At 39.5% G+C, this 15,108-nt stretch overlaps 1 long non-coding RNA gene across 2 annotated transcripts in view; it reads right to left on the reverse strand.

The window, feature by feature from the left end:
• Positions 1 to 3,192: 3,192 nt before the first annotated feature.
• The window catches only part of LOC143844319 (uncharacterized), a 28,010-nt gene continuing 16,094 nt past the window's right edge, over positions 3,193 to 15,108 (reverse strand). Inside the window, exons 2-3 of one of the 2 annotated variants that reach the window (XR_013233951.1) lie at positions 13,110 to 13,218; positions 3,193 to 3,292 (exon numbers count right to left, since the gene is read on the reverse strand). This is a non-coding gene — a long non-coding RNA (uncharacterized LOC143844319). Of the gene's footprint in view, positions 3,293 to 7,905; positions 7,999 to 13,109; positions 13,219 to 15,108 lie in introns of those variants that run through there. The other variant, XR_013233950.1, reaches the window with a different exon arrangement.

The raw sequence follows: 15,108 nt of genomic DNA on the forward strand, positions 1-15,108 counted from the left end.
TCCAGATTGCTCTGTATGCTACTGACTATGGGGCTTGCCTTGCACTAAGACTTGGACTTTGCTATGCTCTGGTGGGATCTGTCCTTTAAATGTTCCCTGTGCTTAGCACTAATAGGGAGAGGCAGAGAACTCGGCCTTCACAATTTTATACACAGAAAAGGTACTTCTAGTAGAAAATGGGCCTTCAGAGAGGCACAGTAGTAGAAGAACGTGTCATCAAGTTGCAGCTGACCCACGGGGTGACCCTGTCAATGGGACATTCCAGGCAAGAAAAGAGCAGCGGTGGTTTGTTATTGCCTTTCTCTTTATAGTGACCCCAGTCTTCCTTGGTGGTCTCCCATTGACATACTGACCGTGGCCAACCCTGCTCAACTCCCACACACTGACAAGCATCACTTGTAGGAAAAGATCCTTTATTTTTATCTGTCACTGATTCTCACATTTAAGTATCTGCAGATGAAGCCACGCTGAGAATTAAATATGATAATTATTTACTTCATTTCCAAGAGTGTCCTCCATTTTATCCTTACAACAATCCTGTGCTGTAGGTTCTGCTGAAGGTGTGGAAGTAGCACAAGATCACCTAGTAAGCTTCCATAGCAGAGTGGAGTTTTGAAGCCAGATCCTAGTCTGACCAGTGTAACCAGTCTCACCACTTTAACCACTGTACCAGTCTCATCACTGGCTGTTATATTTTCTTTTCAAATTATGTTACAGCTAACATTGTTATTCCACTTTGAGAACCTTAATTACAGTGCCTAAAATTATTTATTTTAAAATCACTACCCTACTTGTTAGCATGCCAGATTGTACAGTTTGTCTGATAAAAGTTTAAATGCACAGTTTAAACGAACCGCAAACATGCCTAATATCTGTGATATAAGCAATGACACTCTCTGTGACCTGATTTTTGCTATCTGAAAAACAGGAAACAATAAAAATTGACAACAGAAATCATCATTTATTATTTCTTTTTATTTTTTACATAGAACAGACAAACAAAGGAGGCTTTGACTCGCAGATGCTTATACCTTGAAACTCTTGTTGAAGTTCTTGTCTCTGAGGTGTCAGTGAACTCATATCTGTTCTAGTGCAGACCAACATGGCAATCCTCTGCATTTTTTTAAACTTAGAAACAGTGTTACCAGTTGCCGAGGAAGTAGGCCACAGTGACGTCATAGGGAATGAAGAGGATTGGCTGTTATGGGTGCTGAAACAAAGATGTTAAAGTCTCTTGATCTGAAGAGTTGAAGGTGTCCTCACAGGCCCTCATCCAGTTGCCAAGTTATTAAAGCTTTATTCCTGAGAACAATTTCCTGAGAGTAAACCACACTGAATAAAACAGAGCTTCTGAGTAGACCTGCTTACAATTACTTTATTAATTATTGATTGATATCGTTACTCATAGTCTACATATTATGAATGTAGTATACAGTAAGCCCCTTTCTCCCTTAGGTATGATCTTAGGTATCCTTTTGTTCCCACAAACTAGTTTTTCTCCCTAGAGTCAGCCCCACTCACTGAATATGGATTGTTATGAGGAAAGGGAATCTAGTTTCTGGCCTCCCCTGTATACATAGAACATTTTGCTCTCTCTATTAAAAATATCTCCCATGGCACATGCTGTTCACTTTATTTACAACCCCACCCATTTCTCAGCATTCATTTAGATTTATTTTCCCTTGTATATCTTGGCTCAACGCAATCAAAGCCAGTACAGGGATGACCATGAACCAAATAAAAGAGGCAGTCATTGACAGAAATGAATGGCGAAAACTTTCCTATAGAATCGCCATGGATCGGACACAACTGAATGGATAACATTATCGTCATCGTCATCATCATCATCATCATTTTAATCACAATAATCTACTGCCACTAAATGAACTGTTAGATATACAGACACCTTTATGTTCATCTGGAACTTTTCTCTTGATTAAACTCCCCCCCCCCTCTGCCCTGGTGATGATTCATGAAATCAAAAGTCTGTTCATGAAAAAGTTATTTGTCCAGAAAAAATCATTCGCAATTAGTACAAGGTGAGCTTTGAAATTAATATCTGAAAGCCTACTCAAATAAAATATTATATCTCAAGTTTCATATTGGTCTTGTCAACTTGTGATTGAATCAACTAGTGCTCTTCTTCCAAGATGTTTCTGCCTTGAATGTTTTGCATTCAAAAGCAGAGTTTTAGGCAGATAAGAGCAAAACTGATATAGTTCTTGAAATTCCTGTTCTATTGTTCATTCAGTAGAATTGTCAATGATAGCTTAACTCTACATTTCTGATATTACTTAAGTATGCTAATTTCATATTATAAAATAAGTATTCTTAATAATTTCTATTAGTATCCCTACTGACGAATTCTTGAAAAGTTTAACCTTTGAAAAAAAGACACCAGGAGCCATGTTTTTGAGGGGGATCTCCCTTTTTAAGCTTCCTTCTGGTGAAAAGGATCAAGTTTATCTTTAGAAGCTTATTTGGTTTTTAAGATTATCCTCACAAGAAGATGATGAGCTCTTCTTTATGATAATAATCTTTTCGTTTCTTAGATGTTCTCTTCTCAAAGAGCATAAGTAGCATTAATCCTCCATTCATTACAAAATGAATACAATGTAATTCAAAATTTAGATGCAAAAGACAACCAGGAAATATTATTTAGATCCAATTTTTAATAGTATGGAATACATACATGAAAAAATGATGAGATAATATTTGAACATTCTTTGATACTTAGTTTGTAATATTTTACTGTTTTCATGTTTATATTAAGTAGAAACTCTTGATCACACCTTTGGAATGCATTGTTCTTAAATTGCAAGTAGGAATCTTAAATCTCATCATATTTTGAGCGTTTTCATATGTTTGAAATTATATTGAAAATGTTCTCTATATGTGCATTTTTACAAATGCACCCAGTCCATCAGGCTGCCCTGTAGATGTCCCCCTGAGGAACTGTTTTCTATAAAAATGATCTTTTGAGCTAGGGGAGGTGAGAATTTTTGCCACCAAGGGGAAGGTTTTATATAGGGTAGCGATCCCCAACCTGTGGGCCACTTGTTTGTCTGTCCAGCAGCCAGCCAATTGCCTTCCATCCCCCACCCCTGACCACCCCTTCCTCCTTCCACTTCACTCCGAGGCTCCGAGGCAGCAGATCCCTGCTATGTGAGAGCTGCACCTGCTGGTGAGTTCCCTTACCTTCCAGCTTGCATCCTTTCCAAGTCCTGGGGGGAGGGAGAGGCCATCCACAGAGTTCTTCCACCACCACCCCAATCTAGCATCCATTGTATTCCTGAATGCAATGGGTTTGACCATTAATATATATATAAATATTTATTCTATGTTATAATCAGTTTTTAAAATGTTGCCTTAATCCTGCTCATAGGATGTGGGAAGCTTGTCCATCTAGCATAGCCCATTTGGCCTGAAAAAAATAATGGCTGTTCTGATGGATTGCAAACACTTTGCAATGCCATCCCATCTAGTCAACCAGAACATTCAGCATGAAAAATTCTCACCTTACAAACACAGTGGGTTCCCTACTCCTACTGAGCTGGGGAAGCTGCATGGATCATGCATCTGTCTTTTCTACTGAATTTCAGATTAGAGTGTGGTCATGCCTGTTTTTATTTTTTGGATTTACACACTTTAACACTTCCATCCAGAAACAATAGTTTAGTCCCGTCAGTTCAAAATATATACCAGGATGATTCTACTGAGTAACACTACTGACTGAATAGATACAAATACAGCACATGCAATGACATGATTTCAAATGATGTAAAACCTGCCAGTGATGTAAAATGATGTAAAACCTGCCATACCTAATCCAAGCATGTTACTAAATTCTGAGGGTTCATCAACAATAACTGATCAGGCAATGACTACACATTGTGCAGACACAGAACTCTTTGAAATGCCGTGCATTTCACACTATACAGAAATTGTTGATGTAAGTCAACAAAAATGGGCATTGTGAACTAGATATGTTTCCTGGTACTAAAAGTTAAGAATGAATGTTTACATTTCTGTCATATCTAGGTATTTCTAGATATCACCTAATAGTCCATGCATGATCAAATGGTGCAGAAATATACCCAGTACTGATGTTTTTCTGCTACCTTTCAGACTTTATATTGTAGAGGGTCAGAAATTAATGTTGTCAAAGAAGTAACAATCGTAATGCCAAGATAGAAGGAGAAATTACTGCAAAATAGTGGTTTGATGGTAACAGAGCCATTAGCTAATTGTCTGGGAGGTGTCAGCTTTATCCTTCTTTGTCAATAAGCTACATTAACTAGAATTCTCATCTTTATTCATTTGCATTGTTTATAGTCTGTCTTTTTCACTTCAGGAACAACTTAGAATGCAGGTTGTGCTTGGAGTTCTCAGCTTCTGTTTTCTTTCCACTTACCCCTTTGCAATTCAACAAGTGAGGGAGGAAAGAATGTAAGTTTGCAGATTATGAGCTGAGAAAAATTCATACTGAGTTAGGCTCAGCTTGTAGTAACTAGTGATTTCCAGATGGGAGGATTATTTCTGAACTCTTCCCCTATTTCCAAAATTCTTTTCCATCATTACTCTTGATGAGTAAGACGGACTAGTCTCAGTGTACCAAGACTCTTGAATGATTTCAACTGAAAGAAGAAACATGTATGCCAGGGACTCTTGCATAGAATAAATGGTGTCCTGAATCTCAGTTTCATTATGTCTATGGGCTCCTCACAGGCCTTTCTTTGCTTACAGGCAACCCTCCAATTTAAAACAGTTTCTCACTAACAAACATAGATCACCCAACACAGACATAAGCCCAGGAAGTAAACAGACCTAGATGCCAACTGTTTACCCTTTAACCTGCATAAGGAAGCAAAGAAAACAAAATCCAAAGTTTTCGACAAGAAGAATTATTTTGGTTCAAGACCAAGTCTCAGTGTTCATTGAGACTTCCCAAGTCAGAAACCTACCTTGCAGTGTAAGTTGTTGTACATGGAGGGTGTAAAGATAGCTAATTTAGTTTGTATTAGTTCCCTCCCTGTATATCCCTTCAAATTTCAGTAACAGACTGCAAATAATTAGCTGCTCTCAGTGAAACATAGATTAAATGCCAGCTAATTTTTAATACAGAATAATGATTATGCAGGAATGCACCAATTAGAAAAGACTATATTCAAATGAATTCTTTTCTGCAAGATTCCAGATGTCACTTTGTACACTATACACATTTCTTCATACAACTGCACCCCTTGCCGATAGAATATAGTCTAAGGTAATTCTTATTCGTTAATGAAGAAGTAATGAAAAAAAGGGGGGGAGAGGAATCAGATAATTAGTGATATAGCCGTGTCACAGAGGAGATTACTCTAATTCCCTTTGTCAAGGAATCTTAATTTTTTTCCATATCTTAAATTCAGCAAACAAAAATATGGGATATTTCCCCCTATTCTTGGCAATGACATTCGTAGTAAGTTTAATTTATAATATTGTACCAAGTATCCACTTCGATACTGTCACTGAGATTATTGAAATGATAGTTCTGCAAGATAATCTATCAATCTGAACTGCAGAGTTTTGGCCAATCTCGTCTATATTAAAATTACCTTCCCTGTAAGAAAGCCATAATTCTTTTCCTTTTTCACACAACTTTGCTTTCTGTTTTGAGTTTTATGAATAATTGCTTCCTGCTGATCAAAAACAAATTATAATGTACTACATATACTGCAATTGATCACTATAAGTTCTAATGTATAAGTAAAAATATGTTTATGTTTCACACTAACGTTGACATCTCTATAATAAGATATCGTACACACCAGATAGCACATTCTCGGCCATGCCAGAGACTGAGTATGCTCCGGTTATATGAGAAATTTGCCACATTAAAAACAGGATGTAATACTAATAAAACGATGTTAGTGTATCTAACTGAAGACTGAGTGGTTAATTTTTTTTACGGCTGTCTATCCATCCACTGTAGATATTCAGGATTGCTTTACTGATCATGAAACTGTGAATGCAGGCTCCTGAAGTACTCAGACTATGAAAACAGAGCTTGCACACTAACTGTAAGGCATCCCTTCTAATTCTAGATAGAGAATAGCTGGGAATAACCCACAGAGAGAAAAAAAGGATTCTGTATCTACCCAGAAGCAGAGTCCATTCCAGTCAGTTTATACAGAGACAAAGATACCATGTAAAACATGAAGTTTAGGGCCAAACCAAATAGTGGCAAACCAGATAGTGGCAACAATCTGGAATGCTGTATAAAGCAGGGAGGAGACTGTAATGTTTAGAATAGACGGAGTATGCTGAACTCTCCTGCATTTCTATTTAACTAGCCCATTTTGTATCCTGCAGTATACACGGTTCTTCCATCCCAATTGCATCCTCACAATAACCTTACATTGAAGATTAGTTGTGAGCTGTATGACAGGCCAAAAATCACCCAGAGCAAGACTTAGTGGGGATCTGAACCTACATCTCTTAGATATTAGGTCAACATGCTAACCATGACTCCCCACTGGATCTTTGATGCTTACCTTCCACATACCGCTGTTGAAGTACTGTTTTCACTTCTGGTATCAAGACAAAAAATGCCAAGGACTGACAGATTGTACAGGCATTAATGACACTCAGGGGGACACAGCTGAATGCCACTATCAACTTCATGCAACATTTGCTCTTTACAAAATTCAGACTACTGCAAATATACCACCCTACTTTACACATCATTGAGGTAGACTTAGGTGCCAGTCTACATTTCGTTTGGCTCTTAAATTGCAGAGCTTGGTGCTGGTATTTGCAAAAGATTTTGCCAGAGGATCTCATGTATTCTGATGGTAGAAATGATAAGATTGATAAGTAGTTGGCTTTGAATTCTTCTTTGTAACTGGGAGCCTCTGAGAGATCTCAGATCTCACTCTCCAGGACCCATTATGCACGGGGGTTTTAGCGCACATTCGGGGTGGAATGGCGGCGACTAAAATCACTGATAACGCATGGAGCCGGCTGCAACCGGCCGCAGCTTCGGTGCATGCCGCCGAAAAAGCCGCGTCAGTGAAACGCGGAAGAAAGCGCAGCTTCCAGGTGACCGGGGCGCAACCAGAAGCGGCGCCCGGATCGCCGTGTGCATAATCGGTTACTCTGGGTTTTGCCGCCATCGCGCCCCGCCCCGTGCATAACCGGTATGCGTCGCGTCTTCCCCCTCCGCGTTTTCCATGTGACCCGAAATCGCCGTTTCGGCGGCCGTGCATAATGGGCCCAGGAGAGGACAGTATCAACCCTCCCCCCCAAAAAAGTTTTATGAAGAGTGAGCATTTTTATTACCTTCTGAATTGCCTTCAGACCAGGTAAGTCAATTAGAGAAGGAACAAAGACAGAGAGTGGGCCATAGGTCTGCTGAAATCCCTCAAAGGGGCTCTGAAACCAAAGGGGGTTCCAGCTCTTTTGCAGGAGAGTCCCAAGGCCAGGAGAGAGGAATGGGTTGAGGCTCGGAGATGAGGCTTGAGAAGACTGGATGGCAAATTTGGATTTTCCTCTGAATAATGTGAACAATGATCAAGAATGATACTATGTGCCTATAAATATTAAACATGCACAATAAAATATGCTTCAGTATTAACCAATATGAGGTTTGTAGAATTTATGCCAGGAAAGGGGAAAGTAATATGAGTACTGTTGAAAGGAACAGTAAATTGGAGGCTGGTCTTACTCCAAATACTAGAAAACAATTGTCCTCAAGCATTAACTAATTTATACTTCTATTCTTATAGATGTTTCGGAGAAAAGTTCAATCGATTTTAATGGGTTTAGAAGCATGCCGAGATACTTCTGCCTGGTTAAATGCTTGAGAAGGAGGGAAGGGTGAAGTCACAGTCCATGACACTCGGGCTCCAGAGACAGTCTTGATCCTTCTTTGTGATGCATAAAATACGCTGCCACATACATCATCCATCAGGGAATGCTGTCACTTGCTCTTGCTGTATTGTATCAGGACTCGGGCTGAAGATACATAGTAATTGTTGGTTTTATGGGATGGGTGGCTGTTTAGGATGACCCCCGCCTATTAAGTCTATTTCCTTCTTCCCAATTTATTTCAAAAAATAAAAAATAAAAGGAACATTAAGAAAATACAATTGATGTAGAAGATGCATTTTACTTGTAGTACTTCCCAAAAAAATTGACCCTAATGAATTTCTTCATGGCCAGTATATATATATATATATATATATATATATATATATATATATATATATATATTATATATATAAAAATCCATTTAATCCATTTAATATGGATTGATATATGACGGTTGTGTTTTTATTATTTCTAAAGAACACAGTGAAGTGAATATTCTGAAAGCATCTTTTCAGCATCTATGCATTTTGCATGTAACAAGCTGTGGATATGTCACAAACAGCTAACTTTAAAAGTGGAAATTTCCAATAGCATTGTGCATTTCTCCAGAGGACTGTTACTTTGATGTGATTTCTGCAATGTATCCACCAAATGTTAGTACAGATTCTCAATCTATACCTTGAATAATCTTGGTGATTAATAATAAGTATCTATAAAAGACAAAACATTCCAGGTTCACAGGTTGGAGAGGGGTTAGTTTTTCTTTCGTGAGAATCATCTTATTAACATATTCATCAAAATAAACAAACACAGTAATTGCTGAAATTGGGTTCGTGGAATATAATAATGTTGTGCCCAGTTAGGTTGAGCCACATACAAATTCATACATTATTTATTGGACTGCAAAAGAACTGCCTGGGATCAAAATAACAACTGCCTACTCATCCTTTGTGCAACATTTACAGTACAGAGCATATAGTGTTTGGATAAAATATGACATTATTTTGAACACGGGAGGTTGAAGGTTCATGGTCATGTTGCCCAGAACCCTACTTAGTTTGTAATATCTATCACAAGCCTTCTTTATTAAGGTAGGAAAACAGCAACTGAGTTCTTTTCTCCCACGTTAATTAACTGAAAGCTCTATGACCATTTGTAGTTTCATTCTGGATCTTTTTCTTACGGGCATCATCAAATGTTAGACATGATATGTAGAAAATAAGTGAACAAGGATGTTATTTTGAATATACATTTAATCTGAAGTATCAGGTCTCAACAATAAAAGATGTTTCAGGATTATTATGAAGGCGTTTCAAACCTCTGTAAAGCTATTTTAGTCTTAGCCTTTGAAACCAATGGGGTTAGACTGGAGGATTTATGAGGGAGCTACAATGGGTTTGGTCCTGCAGAATGGGTTTGACCCACACATTCTTTCGCTGATATCCTACATTCTTGCATGGAACATTTTGCATCAGAAGTGTCCTTATGTCTGAGGAATATGCCAGCTTCCACAGACATATCCAACCTAATGTCTGGATCATCAGGTGAAAATTTACCGAAACTGGAAATGTGAACCTGCTGGTGTGCATATTTGGTGGCTGTGCCTTGTCATGAAGGATTCTTATAATGGGTACATAGGAAATGTAAATACTATTGCTCATGGGAGACAGGATATGGACTGTTACACAATAATGCTGGCTAAAGTATAGAAAATTAATAAGATTAAATTTTGTCATCAGAGCAAAAAAATGTTCTGTCCATGCAGTGGAAGGAGGAAGCAGTACTAAAGAGTGGCTGATTGTCAGCCAAATGGGAAACTATATTAATGCAGGCCACAAATCGAGTTTTTTAATACAATTTTGGTACAAAGCATACAGTGTGAACTCTTTGAGCATAGTTCTTCTAAAGCTAAGTACTTTTCAGCTTAACTCATAACACTAAAATCAAGGAGACTTAAAAGTGCTGGAATTTGTCAGTATCACGCCTGTTATGTTAGTCAGAAACTGATTAGGATGAAATGCTTTGCAGAGAATTAACATACAGTGCTCAACAGGCAAAATCGATTAGGAGTCTGCCATCTGGCAGAAAAGTTTCTGCCATATGTTTTGATCAACCTAGCAAAACAAAGGATTTTATACTGTCACCACCTCCAGTTCTGTTTTATAAATTACATTCCATTTTATTATAAGTATGAAAAAGATTAGGGAAGGCTTCATCTATGACGGCCTGCCTAATTGGAAAACAGGCGCTATATAAAATTTTAAGAGAGGCGTGCAGTGAATAGGGATCGGTTTGAAAACCATTCAACAGCTGTGTGTAACAGGGGTCCAGGAACTGCTATAAATTGTTTATTATGCAGTTCTTTAATTCTTAATAAGTTTTATTCAAATAATTCTTTTATGTTCAACATTCATAGTTTATCCTTGATAATGACCATTGGAGAAATTGGAACACAAGATGGGGAAGGGGAGAGAAAAGGGTGGCAAAATTCTTCTGCAATATTAAAAACAAGCAATATCAAAAATGTATTCAGCAGGAGGGTTTATTTTAAAAACATTATTTCATAAAGAATATATTTTTAAAAAATTAGTTGGGTGTGTGTGTGCATGTGTGTGCGTGTGTGCGTGTGTGTGCGTGTGTGTATAGGTTGCCTGTGGAAAAATAGCATATCAAGTTCAAATGAAATTTAGGAATGTTAATCTCTTTTGCAGCTGCTATTTTTGTTTTATAGTATTGTTACAGCTGTTTTTAATTTCTTTTAAGAAATACTAAACCTTTAGGAGTATTCCCAAGCGAAACACCACAGCACAGATAATTGGTTTCATTGCAATTCAGATTATGAACATCATTTTTCAGTTGTTACTTTCAAACTATGTACATGGCTAAATCTGTAAGCCATTTTCTTCATTTCTGCTACTATTGAAAATGTAGGAAAGGTTAACAAAAAGCCCAGGGAAAACTTCACAGAGTTTTGGTCTATGCCTAATGAGCCGATGTAATGTTTGAAAATATTTATGGATCAATATCCCATGCTGACGATGTATGCATAAACGTATTGCAAAAGCATTACTGATTGTGACACACGTACACAGAGGGCCAAATTCATTAGACTATCATGGGAAATTTTAAATTTACACCTTTGGGCAGCAGCTGTGCTTCCGGACCCCTGGGTTTTGTGCTAAGGGAGAATAATAGAGGATTTGCATTCTCCTTAAAGTGTAAACTTCAGCACCCAGTTATGGCTTTGAGGCTGTAACACATACTCCCTCATCTGTGCCCTCTAACATGGCTATACGATAAAGCAGACCTTGCTTTCATGACACTGTTTGACCATACTGTGTTGTACTCCTAGAAAATCCATGACTAAAGTGCTGTAATCTACATCACAGAATGATCCTCCATGCTACCAAATAAGGATGAGGTGAAATTTCTCAGATTTCATATCCTGCAAAGAATTTGGCTGTCTTGACTGCATACATATCGGGAAGCAAGAAAGAGGTTTATTTTAGGAATCTACAGGAATTCATATCCCTGCTGAAGGAAAAAGAAATACTCAGAGATACGTCCTGGGTGGGTTTCTTTTTTTCTTTTCAAGAACAGGGAAGTTCTTATGCCTAAACACTTAGTCCAAATATTCACCTCTCATTGGACTGCCCAGAAGTCCAGGGTAAATTTTGCTAGTATATAATATTTCATGGTTTGGGAAAAACAAAGAAGGACCAATAGATGGGGTGGGGGATTCTGTTGACTGGCAAGATGGCATAGGGCCAATCAATACGCGACTCAGATCAATATTTAGTAGTAACAAGGCCACAGTTTTTATTGATGCCTACCTTAATGTCTGAAGGTTGGCCTGCCATGTGAAAGAGCAATCCCCCTCCCAGCTGTCCAACTGCTACATGGCTACAAGGGCACCCTGGGTTCCCCATTCTCCCAGCTGGGAGGGTAGGTCCCCTTGACCCCAGAGACCCTTCGTGGGGGGGAGGCTTACAAATGCTTGCCAGGCACCCACCTCATTCAATTATCGCATCATCCTGGCCCCAGGCTCCTGACCTTCCCAGCTGGGTAAGGTTGCACCTGGTTGTGGCCAATCTCTTACAGAGACCCCCCATCCTCAGGGTCCCAGTGTGCAAACTGATCCCTGGATCAAAAGCACTGACTCATGTCCCTTCCCAACACAGCTGTGACAAAACAGAAAGAACCAAACAGCAACATAATAACAGGGTGGGTGTGTGGGTGGGTAGCTCTCTGTCTGGTGACCTGCAGTGAAGAGGGCCAGGCAACTGCACATGGCACTTTAAATAGGCACCTGTGACCCTGCCCCTCACGCCACTGCCGTGCACACCAGCATGCTCCCGCATCTGGGCACAGCCACATTTTCTTGGCCCACCCCTGTGGCGTCAACAGCCGGACCCAGGAAAGTCGCTGCGGGTCTTTCTGCTGCAGTGTGAAAAGAAACATACGTTTTGCTCTACTAACTACTTCCATAGTAGATGGAGAGGAGAAAACACTGCAGTAGCTTCAACTGGTTTCGAATATGGCTGCTGTATTTATTACTGGCTGGGGTTAATTATCATTACTATATCACCCCAATTTTAAAAAATCTGCATTGGTTACTAGTTTAACTCCAGACCGAATAAATGTGCCCAATCAAGCCCTTTACTGTTTGAATCCAGAGCTCTCAAAGGACTACCTCTTGACTATAATTTCCCCCTTTGGCTGTGGGTTCCCTAATTGGATTACTCAGGCACTGTGTCTACAGGACCACCTCTCCCCATATGTTCACCCAAGTGCATTCAGATCAAGTAGTCAGAATCTACTTGGGGTCCCCATCCCCAAAGAAGTAAAACTGGCATCAACCAGGGCTAGGGCTTTTTGGATCTTTCCCCAATCTAATGGAAGGTTCTGCCTTAAGCTTTTCCAGAGGGCCTGCAAGATAAAGCTGTTCTACCATGCCTATGGCTAAAGCCAGGAAATAAGGCTAACAGTTGTTGGTGCTGGAGTTGTCTCCTTGCAAATAAAATGCTGATATTTTGAACCAGCTGCTGAATGGGCATGAGAACAACAACAATGAAAACAACAACAACAACAAATTTATTCTTATAACTTGCCCTTTCCTGTTTGGCCTAGGGCAGGTAGCAACAAATCATAAGCAACTCAATATAACAAACAGGTTAAAACAGTTAATATATTAGATAATTTAGGTTTTAAAGACTGTCAAAGCCACTTGTATACAGTTTTCCCAAGGGTGTTACCTTGCTGAAGAGCTTTTCCTGTTTTGCTGGATGGGTTTCTAGATAGAATTTTCAAGGAAGGAGGAAGGTCAGCATCTTCACAGGCAAACTGGAAACTGAAATTAGGGTTCTATCAAACAAAGTCACAGAGATATTAGGAGAGGATAAGAATGTTACACCACATATATACAATAAAGATACCACAGACTACCTAATAACTGAAGGAGTCATTATAGGTCCTTCTTGGCATCTGTCCTTCAAGCCCAGTTAGGAAGATTGACAGAAGACAGTATGTTCTCTTCTGTTGCCCTTATCTCTGGAATGCCCTTTCATTGAAAGCATACACATCTTACTCTAACTTTTTTTTTTGTTTGGTCAAGGATTTTGCTGAGTGCTTCCCCCACACCTCTTTTGGGTCCTCCCTCCTTCCCTTGCTGGATGCTTTGTGCTGTTAAGGGAAACTTTGGTCCCATGGGACCTCTATGCATTGTCAAGCCCTTCCATTTTCTGCTCAATGTGCGTAGCAAAGGGGACGGACATACGTCTGCTCTGTCACCATACCAAGATGATTGCCAACCCAGTAAGTCAGCAAATAAAGAACAAACAAGGCATTTCCTCAGTGTCTTCCTGAAATGTTCATCTAACAAATACATCTCTAAAAATAAACAAATCATAGCATTCCTTGCAGCAAGCGATCTCTAAAAAAAAGGAGGGTTGTTCTCAGTGCCTGAATATTCTCATATATTTCAGTGGATACATACAGCATTTCTATGGAGCTTTGATTAAGAAAATCCACAACCACTAGATTAGCCTCTCTTCCAGTGCTGGTGGAACTGGTGCTACTGTATGGATCTAAGAGTGCCAAGCAACTAAGTAGATGAAGCTGTGGTTCTTGCCTGTCAAATCTCCTCAAGGGACACAAGCATTTTTTTGAGACTGCCAGAAAAGCTTCTGCTTCCAAACTTCCAAGTTTCCAGTTCTGTTTCATACAGTCTCTACCTGCAGGAGGAGCAAAGTTCCCTATGTACAACAGAAAGCTTCACACACATACAGAAACCCAAGCACACTTAGTTGTTAACTCTGTATGGATGTATACAATTTATGTAGGAAATCTAGTAAAGAACTACCACTCACTTGGAAAGCTTTATTGCATCTGGGATTTGGTTAGGGGCGTGGGGTGTTGGCCTGTATTATTATCAGCTGTGCTCAACTTGGCTATTTTAACACATAATGTTATGCTTTTGATGCTTTCTGAGCAGCAGTGGCTCACGAAAGACACAGTTAATCACAATAGTAACTCCCTGTGCAATGCCAGAGCTCCCTATGTTGGAGTTCCCATGAGGTGACAGAAGAGACATGGGCATGTTATGGCTTAGTTGTTAGCAGTGCCTCGTGTAGCCACAGACCATGATGCCCTGAATACTGCTGTCCATTAATCAAATCAAATATTGTCCAGTGCACAGGTAGCAGCTCTCTTGCATCTTGCCAGTGGTTCATAACAGTTTTCAGTCAGAAAATTGTGTTCTCATTCTTTTTGAGAGTTGTTCAATGGCAACACTCAGAGATTTGCCTCATGCACCTCTGCTGTTCCGAGGTACATAATGCAGATGTGAAACCTACCTCAGCTAGATGGTCATTCCATTTTGAAATCATTCTCCTCACTGGACCATGCCCCTTCAAATGACAAATGGAAGAATATTTCCTCTCTCTCTCTCTCTCTCACACACACACACACACACACACACACAGAGGGAGAGAGAGAGAGAGAGAGGGAGGGAGGGAGGGAGAGGGGGAGAGAGAGAGAGAGAGAGAGAGAGAGAGAGCACATTCCCTGAACAAAACAAAACAAAAACAAGCACCACCATTGCATGTCAGACACTAGAATCCTTCTTCTTGACAGGCTTGTTTTCTGTGTGCTGGAGGAAAAGAAGATGTAGGAAAGACAAACAGATTGAATTAGAAAAAACTCTACAACCTGATTCTTCTGGGGACTTGGCTCTAATTCTATAACGATGGTGTT

The sequence above is a fragment of the Paroedura picta genome, chromosome 9, assembly GCF_049243985.1.
Source record: "Paroedura picta isolate Pp20150507F chromosome 9, Ppicta_v3.0, whole genome shotgun sequence".
Classification (NCBI taxonomy): domain Eukaryota; kingdom Metazoa; phylum Chordata; class Lepidosauria; order Squamata; family Gekkonidae; genus Paroedura; species Paroedura picta.